Source organism: Pseudophryne corroboree, unplaced genomic scaffold (genome assembly GCF_028390025.1).
Source record: "Pseudophryne corroboree isolate aPseCor3 unplaced genomic scaffold, aPseCor3.hap2 scaffold_2877, whole genome shotgun sequence".
Lineage (NCBI taxonomy): Eukaryota > Metazoa > Chordata > Amphibia > Anura > Myobatrachidae > Pseudophryne > Pseudophryne corroboree.
In genome coordinates, this window is record NW_026969542.1 from 1 (window position 1) to 8946 (window position 8946).

General features: G+C 46.5%; 11 non-coding genes and 1 pseudogene across 11 annotated transcripts; 5 read left to right on the top strand and 7 right to left on the bottom strand.

Annotated features, from left to right (window-relative positions):
• Nucleotides 1–2811: 2811 nt before the first annotated feature.
• On the bottom strand, nucleotides 2812–2927 carry LOC135014712 (U5 spliceosomal RNA). Its single transcript, XR_010213125.1, has one exon. It is a non-coding gene; the product is annotated as a U5 spliceosomal RNA (small nuclear RNA).
• A 275-nt stretch (nucleotides 2928–3202) lies between these two features.
• Nucleotides 3203–3318, bottom strand: LOC135014706 (U5 spliceosomal RNA). The gene has a single exon (XR_010213119.1). It is a non-coding gene; the product is annotated as a U5 spliceosomal RNA (small nuclear RNA).
• A 274-nt stretch (nucleotides 3319–3592) lies between these two features.
• On the bottom strand, nucleotides 3593–3708 carry LOC135014710 (U5 spliceosomal RNA). Its single transcript, XR_010213123.1, has one exon. It is a non-coding gene; the product is annotated as a U5 spliceosomal RNA (small nuclear RNA).
• A 275-nt stretch (nucleotides 3709–3983) lies between these two features.
• On the bottom strand, nucleotides 3984–4099 carry LOC135014708 (U5 spliceosomal RNA). The gene has a single exon (XR_010213121.1). It is a non-coding gene; the product is annotated as a U5 spliceosomal RNA (small nuclear RNA).
• Nucleotides 4100–4373: 274 nt separating this feature from the next.
• On the bottom strand, nucleotides 4374–4489 carry LOC135014707 (U5 spliceosomal RNA). Its single transcript, XR_010213120.1, has one exon. It is a non-coding gene; the product is annotated as a U5 spliceosomal RNA (small nuclear RNA).
• Nucleotides 4490–4753: 264 nt separating this feature from the next.
• Nucleotides 4754–4869, bottom strand: LOC135014711 (U5 spliceosomal RNA). Its single transcript, XR_010213124.1, has one exon. It is a non-coding gene; the product is annotated as a U5 spliceosomal RNA (small nuclear RNA).
• Nucleotides 4870–5139: 270 nt separating this feature from the next.
• LOC135014709 (U5 spliceosomal RNA) lies at nucleotides 5140–5255 on the bottom strand. Its single transcript, XR_010213122.1, has one exon. It is a non-coding gene; the product is annotated as a U5 spliceosomal RNA (small nuclear RNA).
• A 144-nt stretch (nucleotides 5256–5399) lies between these two features.
• LOC135014716 (U1 spliceosomal RNA) lies at nucleotides 5400–5527 on the top strand (annotated as a pseudogene).
• Nucleotides 5528–6120: 593 nt separating this feature from the next.
• Nucleotides 6121–6284, top strand: LOC135014705 (U1 spliceosomal RNA). Its single transcript, XR_010213118.1, has one exon. It is a non-coding gene; the product is annotated as a U1 spliceosomal RNA (small nuclear RNA).
• Nucleotides 6285–6436: 152 nt separating this feature from the next.
• On the top strand, nucleotides 6437–6599 carry LOC135014714 (U1 spliceosomal RNA). The gene has a single exon (XR_010213127.1). It is a non-coding gene; the product is annotated as a U1 spliceosomal RNA (small nuclear RNA).
• A 675-nt stretch (nucleotides 6600–7274) lies between these two features.
• On the top strand, nucleotides 7275–7438 carry LOC135014713 (U1 spliceosomal RNA). The gene has a single exon (XR_010213126.1). It is a non-coding gene; the product is annotated as a U1 spliceosomal RNA (small nuclear RNA).
• A 152-nt stretch (nucleotides 7439–7590) lies between these two features.
• Nucleotides 7591–7753, top strand: LOC135014715 (U1 spliceosomal RNA). The gene has a single exon (XR_010213128.1). It is a non-coding gene; the product is annotated as a U1 spliceosomal RNA (small nuclear RNA).
• The last annotated feature ends 1193 nt before the right edge of the window (nucleotides 7754–8946 follow it).

Here is an 8946-nt window from a genome sequence, read left to right on the forward strand (position 1 = left end):
TGCAGACCCCATTTTGAAGCCTTGCCCCCGCACCGCTCCATCCCTGACTTGGAAATGGAGTGTTGCTGACCCACCTCTCCCCCCCTTCCCCGCCCCGATTGACAGGCAGAGGCGATCACATTCTCTGCGGGGTGCCGCAGAAAATGCAGGCACATGCGTATGCTCTTAGCAATTTTTGCAGTTGGATCGCTTATTGTGATTGCAATCCAACCTGAATCAGGCCCTATTACCTATCACAATGCGCTGCGGGCAGTACAAAATTGGGTTAATATAGGAGAAAAACCCCCAGACCTGTGCTCCTTAACTGTACCTGGTGGCTAGTGGAGCGGCTGCCCAGTAATCAGTGTCCACCGCAGTACGCACACGGCCCACCCCCTACGGCCTCGCTCCCCTTCAGCAGCGGCCTCGTGATCCGGAAGGGTGGTGTGTGTGTGACTGACCTTAGGATGAAACCGGAGCCTCCGCTGCAGTGACCCAGCAACCAGGGCACGGGAGTATACAGCGCCGCTGGGAGTGATGAAGCTGCAGTAAAGATGTCTATTAGACCTAGCCTGCTGCAGCCCTTGTAGATTCTCATAAAACAAGTTCTTCTTTTCTTGTCAAAATTAATAGCTAAGAATAGGCTGCCTGAGGCAGGCCCCTGTTAATTGGCCTGCTACTGAAGGCACCAACTACAAACTGAGCTCCCTGTTCATGGAAGCGGGGTTATAGAGGAGAATGCACTGAGCTTCTTGGGAACAGTCAAAAGCTTTGAGCCGGTTGGTGCCTCAGATCAAGATCCTACTCTACACCCCAATGTGAATCCTTGTGGAGTCCAGTGTACCCCACAGAAGAAATTAATGTGTCACACCCATTGGCAGCAACCTTAGAATAGCTGCTGACGGGCACAATTGAGAAAGGAAGGGGGGGGGGGACATTTGAATCCAGCACATAGATGCAATTCAAATATGTAATTCGTACCTTCCTATTTTAAAATATAATGGATGAACCTCACCCTGTGAGAACAATCTTCATGATCAAGAGATCTCATATGCAAAATAAATATGAGTTGGGATAGGGCTGGGGAGGGCTGCTCGGGCAGCACCTCCCCCGTCAAGTTAAGGAGATTCAACTGAGGAAGCACAAGGGAACTCTCGTCTGGGGACAACAACTGCAGGGAGACCACATCTTTTCAGATGAACATGGGAGGGAGGAAGGCTGCCTAATACTGAAGCACCATATGCAACAACTAGTACAAGCATTCCTGGGGGAAGGTCTGCAGCAGACGGATTTGCATACGGTGATGTTATCCAAGCAGTGGGCCAAAGTTGACTGGAACCCTCATCTGCATATGAAAAGAGAAAAGGGGCATGCAGGGCATGGCGGCCTTTTGCAGTGCTTGGATGACCCCTAGTTCACATTAAACACCCCCACCCTCCTTTGGTGTGGGGCTCATGTTGGCCATGCCCCATCCCCTGAAGCATTCAAGCTGATTTCTTGCAGCAGCTGGGCACTGTAACAGCTCCAGAGCTGTTCTGTAAGGCAAGTAAAAGGGTGTGGGCCCTGCAGCACCACCTGTAGTTCGCATTGTGCGTTGGAAGGCACAAAGTAAGCAGACGGGAGGAGAAGTCAGGATAGTGCGCAAGGGCATTCTTTTCTCTTAGTCCGTAGAGGATGCTGGGGTCACATTAAGAACCATGGGGTATAGACGGGATCCGCAAGAGACATGGGCACTTTAAGACTTTCAAAGGGTGTGAACTGGCTCCTCCCTCTATGCCCCTCCTCCAGACTCCAGTTATAGGAACTGTGCCCAGGGAGACGGACATTTCGAGGAAAGGATTTATTGTTAAACTAAGGTGAGCATCTTACCAGCTCACACCTTAAACATGCCGCAGAACGTGGCATTCAACAGAACACAAGCCAACGGCATGAACAATTGCAGCAAAAAGCTGACCAGAACCATAACACAACATGTGTATAACCACAAGTAATAACTGCAGACACAGTATGGACTGGGACGGGTGCCCAGCATCCTCTACAGACTAAGAGAAAAGGATTTACCGGTAGGTATTAAAATCCTATTTTCTCATACGACCTAGAGGATGCTGGGGTCACATTAAGAACCATGGGGTTATACCAAAGCTCTTGAACGGGTGGGAGAGTGCGTACGACTCTGCAGCACCGAATGACCCAACTTAAGGTTATCATCAGCCAAGGTATCAAACTTGTAAAACTTAGCAAAAGTGTTTACTAAATAGCTGCTCGGCAAAGTTGCAATGCCGAGACTCCCCGACCAGCTGCCCAGGATGAACCCACCTTTCTAGTAGAATGGGTCTTCACCTACTTCAGTAACGGCAATCCTGCCGTGGAACGAGCATGCTGAATCTTACCACAGATCCAGCGCATAATGGTCTGCATGGAAGCAGGACACCAAATCCTGTTGGGAGCATACAGGACAAACAGAGCCTCTGTTTTCCTAATCTGAACCGTTCTGGTGACATACATTTTCAAAGTTCTGACCACAGCCAGAGACTTTGACTCAACGAAGGTGTCAGTGGCCAAAGGCACCATGTGGAAAGATGAACCACCTTCGGCAGAAATTGTTGACGTGTCCTCAATTCTGCTCTATCTTCATGAAAGATCAAATAAAGGCTCTTGTGATACTGCATGGTTTGTACTGTTTTCCATGTGCTCCCAGACCTTTAAGCAAGTAGCATGGTCAAGAAAGTTCTGTTTGAAAAGAAACAACATTTACTGTCATTGTTATGCAAATAAACTTACATTAAAGCTAACAAGAAAGCACACTCGTTCTGTCTTTAAACTGATAAAAGAAACCCCAATAATATGGGGCATGCAAAAATTGAGATAAAACTCAGTTTTGCTCCTCTCCACGGAAATCTTTAATAAAAGGCGAAATATTTGTTAGTTCTGGAGAGAAACCAGAGCATGACCAAGATTCCACCTGTCGCCTGAGTGCCATGCCAGCAGTTCTCATTCAGCTGAAAGTGAGCACCCAATTTGAATGAAAGAAAGCAGATTTCTCACCAGGCTTCCCCTTGCTATAAACATGGTTTGTACTCTTTTCCATGTGCTCCCAGATCTTTCAAGCAATTAGTGTGGTCAAGAAAGTTCTGTTTGAAAAGAAACAAACATTTACTGTCATTTCTATGCAAATGAGCTTACATTAAAGCACACTCGTTCTATCTTTAAACCGATAAAATAAAACCCCAATAAGATGGGGCATGCAAAAATTGAGATAAAACTCAGTTTTGCTCCTCTCCACGGAAATCTTTAGTAAAAGGCGAAAGATTTGTTCGTTCTGAAGAGAAACCAGAACATGACCAAGATTCCACCTGTCGCCTGAGTGCCATGCCAGCAGTCCTCATTCAGCTCAAAGTGAGCACCCAATTTGAAAGAAAGAAAGCAGATTTCTCACCAGGCTTCCCCTTGCTATAAACATGGTTTGTACTCTTTTCCATGTGCTCCCAGATCTTTCAAGCAATTAGTATAGTCAAGAAAGTTCTGTTTGAAAAGAAACAAACATTTACTGTCATTTCTATGCAAATGAGCTTACATTAAAGCACACTCGTTCTATCTTTAAACCGATAAAAGAAACCCCAATAAGACGGAGCATGCAAAAATTGAGATAAAACTCAGTTTTGCTCCTCTCCACGGAAATCTTTAGTAAAAGGCGAAAGATCTGTTCGTTTTGAAGAGAAACCAGAGCATGACCAAGATTCCACCTGTCGCCTGAGTGCCATGCCAGCAATCCTCATTCAGCTCAAAGTGAGCACCCAATTTGAAAGAAAGAAAGCAGATTTCTCACCAGGCTTCCCCTTGCTATAAACATGGTTTGTACTCTTTTCCATGTGCTCCCAGATCTTTCAAGCAATTAGTGTGGTCAAGAAAGTTCTGTTTGAAAAGAAACAAACATTTACTGTCATTTCTATGCAAATGAGCTTACATTAAAGCACACTCGTTCTATCTTTAAACCGATAAAATAAAATCCCAATAAGATGGGGCATGCAAAAATTGAGATAAAACTCAGTTTTGCTCCTCTCCACGGAAATCTTTAGTAAAAGGCGAAAGATTTGTTCGTTCTGAAGAGAAACCAGAACATGACCAAGATTCCACCTGTCGCCTGAGTGCCATGCCAGCAGTCCTCATTCAGCTCAAAGTGAGCACCCAATTTGAAAGAAAGAAAGCAGATTTCTCACCAGGCTTCCCCTTGCTATAAACATGGTTTGTACTCTTTTCCATGTGCTCCCAGATCTTTCAAGCATTTAGTATAGTCAAGAAAGTTCTGTTTGAAAAGAAACAAACATTTACTGTCATTTCTATGCAAATGAGCTTACATTAAAGCACACTCGTTCTATCTTTAAACCGATAAAAGAAACCCCAATAAGACGGAGCATGCAAAAATTGAGATAAAACTCAGTTTTGCTCCTCTCCACGGAAATCTTTAGTAAAAGGCGAAAGATCTGTTCGTTTTGAAGAGAAACCAGAGTATGACTAAGATTCCACCTGTCGCCTGAGTGCCATGCCAGCAGTCCTCATTCAGCGCAAAGTGAGCACCCAATTTGAAAGAAAGAAAGCAGATTTCTCACCAGGCTTCCCCTTGCTATAAGCATGGTTTGTACTCTTTTCCATGTGCTCCCAGATCTTTCAAGCAATTAGAATGGTCAAGAAAGTTCTGCTTGAAAAGAAACAGACATTTATAGTCATTGTTATGCAAATAAACTTACATTAAAGCTAACAAGAAACTGATAAAAGAAACCCCAATAATATGGGGCATGCAAAAATTGAGATAAAACTCAGTTTTGCTCCTCTCCACAGAAATCTTTAATAAAAGGCGAAAGATTTGTTCGTTCTGAAGAGAAACCAGAGCATGACCAAGATTCCACCTGTCGCCTAAATGCTGTGCCAGCAGTCCTCATTCAGATCAAAGTGAGCGCCCAACTTGAAAGTAAGCAGATTTCTCACCTGGCTTCTCCTTGCTATAAGCATGGTTTGTACTGTATTCCATGTGCTCCCAGATCTTTCAAGCAAGTAGCATGGTCAAGAAAGTTCTGTTTGAAAAGAAACAAACATTTACTGTCATTTCTATGCAAATGAGCTTACATTAAAGCACACTCATTCTATCTTTAAACCGATAAAAGAAACCCCAAAAAGATGGGGCATGCAAAAATTGAGATAAAACTCGGTTTTGCTCCTCTCCACGGAAATCTTTAATAAAAGGCGAAAGATTTGTTCGTTCTGAAGAGAAACCAGAGCATGACCAAGATTTTTATCTGAAAATATGTGTTCTCCCTGCAGTTGTTGTCCCCAGATGAGAGTTCCCTTGTGCTGCCTCAGTTGAATCTCCTTTACTTGACAGAGATGTGCCTGAGCAGCGGCCCTCCCCAGCCCTATCCCAAATCATACTTATTTTGCATAGGAGATACCATGGTCATGAAGATTGTTCTCCCAGGGTGAGGTTCATTCATTGCATTCTGGGTATGCTGACCCCTGTGATTTTCCCAAATGTGGGAAACTCGCTTTTATACCCTTGTGCACTATCCTGACTTCTCCTCCTGTCTGCTTACTTTGTGCCTTCCAATGCACAATGCAAACTACAGGTAGTGCTGCAGGGCCCACACCCTTTTACTTGCCTTACAGAGCAGCTCTGGAGCTGATACAGTGCCAAGCTGCTGCAAGAAATCAGCTTGAATGCTTCAGGGGATGGGGCATGGCCAACATGAGCCCCACACCGAAGGAGGGTGGGGGTGTTTAATGCGAACTAAGGGTCATCCAAGCGCCGCAAAAGGCCGCCATGCCCTGCATACCCCTTTTCTCTTTTCATATGCAGATGAGGGTTCCAGCCAACTTTGGCCCACTGCTTGGATGACATCACCGTATGCAAATCCGTCTTCTGCAGAACTTCCCCCAGGAATGCTTGCACTAGTTGTTGCATTTGGTTTGTTGTTTGGGGGTGCTTCAGTATTAGGCAGCCTTCTGCCCTCCCATGTTCATCTGAAAATATGTGTTCTCCCTGCAGTTGTTGTCCCCAGATGAGAGTTCCCTTGTGCTGCCTCAGTTGAATCTCCTTTACTTGACAGAGATGTGCATGAGCAGCGGCCCTCCCCAGCCCTATCCCAAATCATACTTATTTTGCATAGGAGATACCATGGTCATGAAGATTGTTCTCCCAGGGTGAGGTTCATTCATTGCATTTTGGGTATGCTGACCCCTGTGATTTACCCAAATGTGGGAAACTCGACTGCATTATTTGTGGTAGTGGGGGACTGTGTTTGTGCTTTCCTCTGGTCAGCTCTGTTAAAACTCAGATTTCTTTGTCTCAGATTTTCCTCTAGCCTTGTTCTTCTTTCGAGAGTTCCCTTGTGCTGCCTCAGGTGGATCTCCTTCACTTGACAGGGGGGTGCCCGAGCAGCGACCCTCCCCAGCTCTAGCCCAACTCCTACTTACCTGCCAGGTGAGATACTATGATCAGGAAGGTGCTTCTCCCAGGGCAAGGCTCACCCATTGCACTCTGGGTGTGCTGCTCCTACGATTTCCCCAAATGTGGGACACTTGACTGCATAATTTGTGTTTCCTCTGGTCGGCTCTCGTATAATTCAGATCTCTTTGTCTCAGGTCTTTCTCCAGCCTAGTTTGCTGTCTGTTTCCACTTCTTTTATCTTGAGCCCCTCCCTTCTATACCCTTGTGCACTATCCTGACTTCTCCTCCCGTCTGCTTACTTTGTGCCTTCCAATGCACAATGCAAACTACAGGTAGTGCTGCAGGGCCCACACAATCTTTTACTTGCCTTAAAGAGCAGCTCTGGAGCTGTTACAGTGCCCAGCTGCTGCAAGAAATCAGCTTGAATGCTTCAGGGGATGGGGCATGGCCAACATGAGCCCCACACCAAAGGTGGGTGGGGGTGTTTAATGCGAACTAGGGGTAATCCAAGCACCGCAAAAGGCCGCCATGCCCTGCACGCCCCTTTTCTCTTTTCATATGCAGATGAGGGTTGAAGCCAACTTTGACCCACTGCTTGGATGACATCACCATATGCAAATCCATCTCCTGCAGGCCTTGCCCCAGGAATGCTTGCACTAGTTGTTGCATTTGGTTTGTTGTTTGGGGGTGCTTCAGTATTAGGCAGCCTTCTGCCCTCCCATGTTCATCTGAAAATATGTGTTCTCCCTGCAGTTGTTGTCCCCAGATGAGAGTTCCCTTGTGCTGCCTCAGTTGAATCTCCTTTACTTGACAGAGATGTGCCTGAGCAGCGGCCCTCCCAGCCCTATCCCAAATCATACTTATTTTGCATAGGAGACACCATGGTCATGAAGATTGTTCACCCAGGGTGAGGTTCATTCATTGCATTCTGGGTATGCTGACCCCTGTGATTTCCCCAAATGTGGGAAACTCGCCTGCATTTTTTGTGGTAGTGGGGGACTGTGTTTGTGTTTTCCTCTGGTCAGCTCTGGTAAAAGTCAGATTTCTTTGTCTCATATATTCCTCTAGCCTTGTTCTTCTTTCGAGAGTTCCCTTGTGCTGCCTCAGTTGGATCTCCTTCACTTGACAGGGGGGTGCCCGAGCAGTGACCCTCCCCAGCTCTAGCCCAACTCCTACTTACCTGCCAGGTGAGATACTATGATCATGAAGGTGCTTCTCCCAGGGCAAGGCTCACCCATTGCACTCTGGGTGTGCTGCTCCTGTGATTTCCCCAAATGTGGGAAACTTGATTGCATAATTTGTGTTTCCCCTGGTCGGCTCTCGTATAATTCAGATCTCTTTGTCTCAGGTCTCTCTCCAGCCTAGTTTGCTGTCTGTTTCCACTTCTCTTTTCTGGAGCCACTCCCTTCTATGCCCTTGCGCACTATCCTGACTTCTCCCGTCTGCTTACTTTGTGCCTTCCAACGCACAATGCGAACTACAGGTAGTGCTGCAGGGCCCACACCCTTTTAGTTGCCTTACAGAGCAGCTCTGGAGCTGTTACAGTGCCCAGCTGCTGCAAGAAATCAGCTTGAATGCTTCAGGGGCTGGGGCATAGCCAACATGAGCCCCACACCAAAGGAGGGTGGGGGTGTTTAATGCGAACTAGGGGTCATCCAAGCACCGCAAAAGGCCGCCATGCCCTGCATGCCCCTTTTCTCTATTCATATGCAGATGAGGGTTCCAGCCAACTTTGGCCCACTGCTTGGATGACATCACCGTATGCAAATCCGTCTGCTGCAGACCTTCCCCCAGGAATGCTTGTACTAGTTGTTGCATATGGTTTGATATTTGATGGTGCTTCAGTATTAGGCAGCCTTCCGCCCTCCCATGTTCATCTGAAAAGATGTGGTCTCCCTGCAGTTGTTGTCCCCAGACGAGAGTTCCCTTGTGCTTCCTCAGTTGAATCTCCTTAACTTGATGGGGGAGGGGCTGCCCGAGCAGCCACCCTCCCCAGCCCTATCCCAACTCATACTTATTTTGCATATGAGATCTCTTGATCATGAAGATTGTTCTCACAGGGTGAAGTTCATCCATTATATTTTAAAATAGGAAGGTACAAATTACATATTTGAATTGCATCTATGTGCTGGATTCAAATGTCCCCCCCCCCTTCCTTTCTCAATTGTGCCCATCAGCAGCTATTCTAAGGTTGCTGCCAATGGGTGTGACACATTAATTTCTTCTGTGGGGTACACAGGACTCCACAAGGATTCACATTGGGGTGTAGAGTAGGAACTTGATCTGAGGCACCAACCGACTCAAAGCTTTTGACTGTTCCCAAGATGCTCAGCGCATCCTCCTCTATAACCCCGCTTCCATGAACAGGGAGCTCAGTTTGTAGTTGGTGCCTTCAGTAGCAGGCCACTTAACAGGGGCCTGCCTCAGGAAGCCAATTCTTAGCTATTCATTCTGACAAGAAAAGAAGAACTTGTTTTATGAGAATCTACAAGGGCTGCAGCAGGCTAGGTCTAATAGACATCTTTACT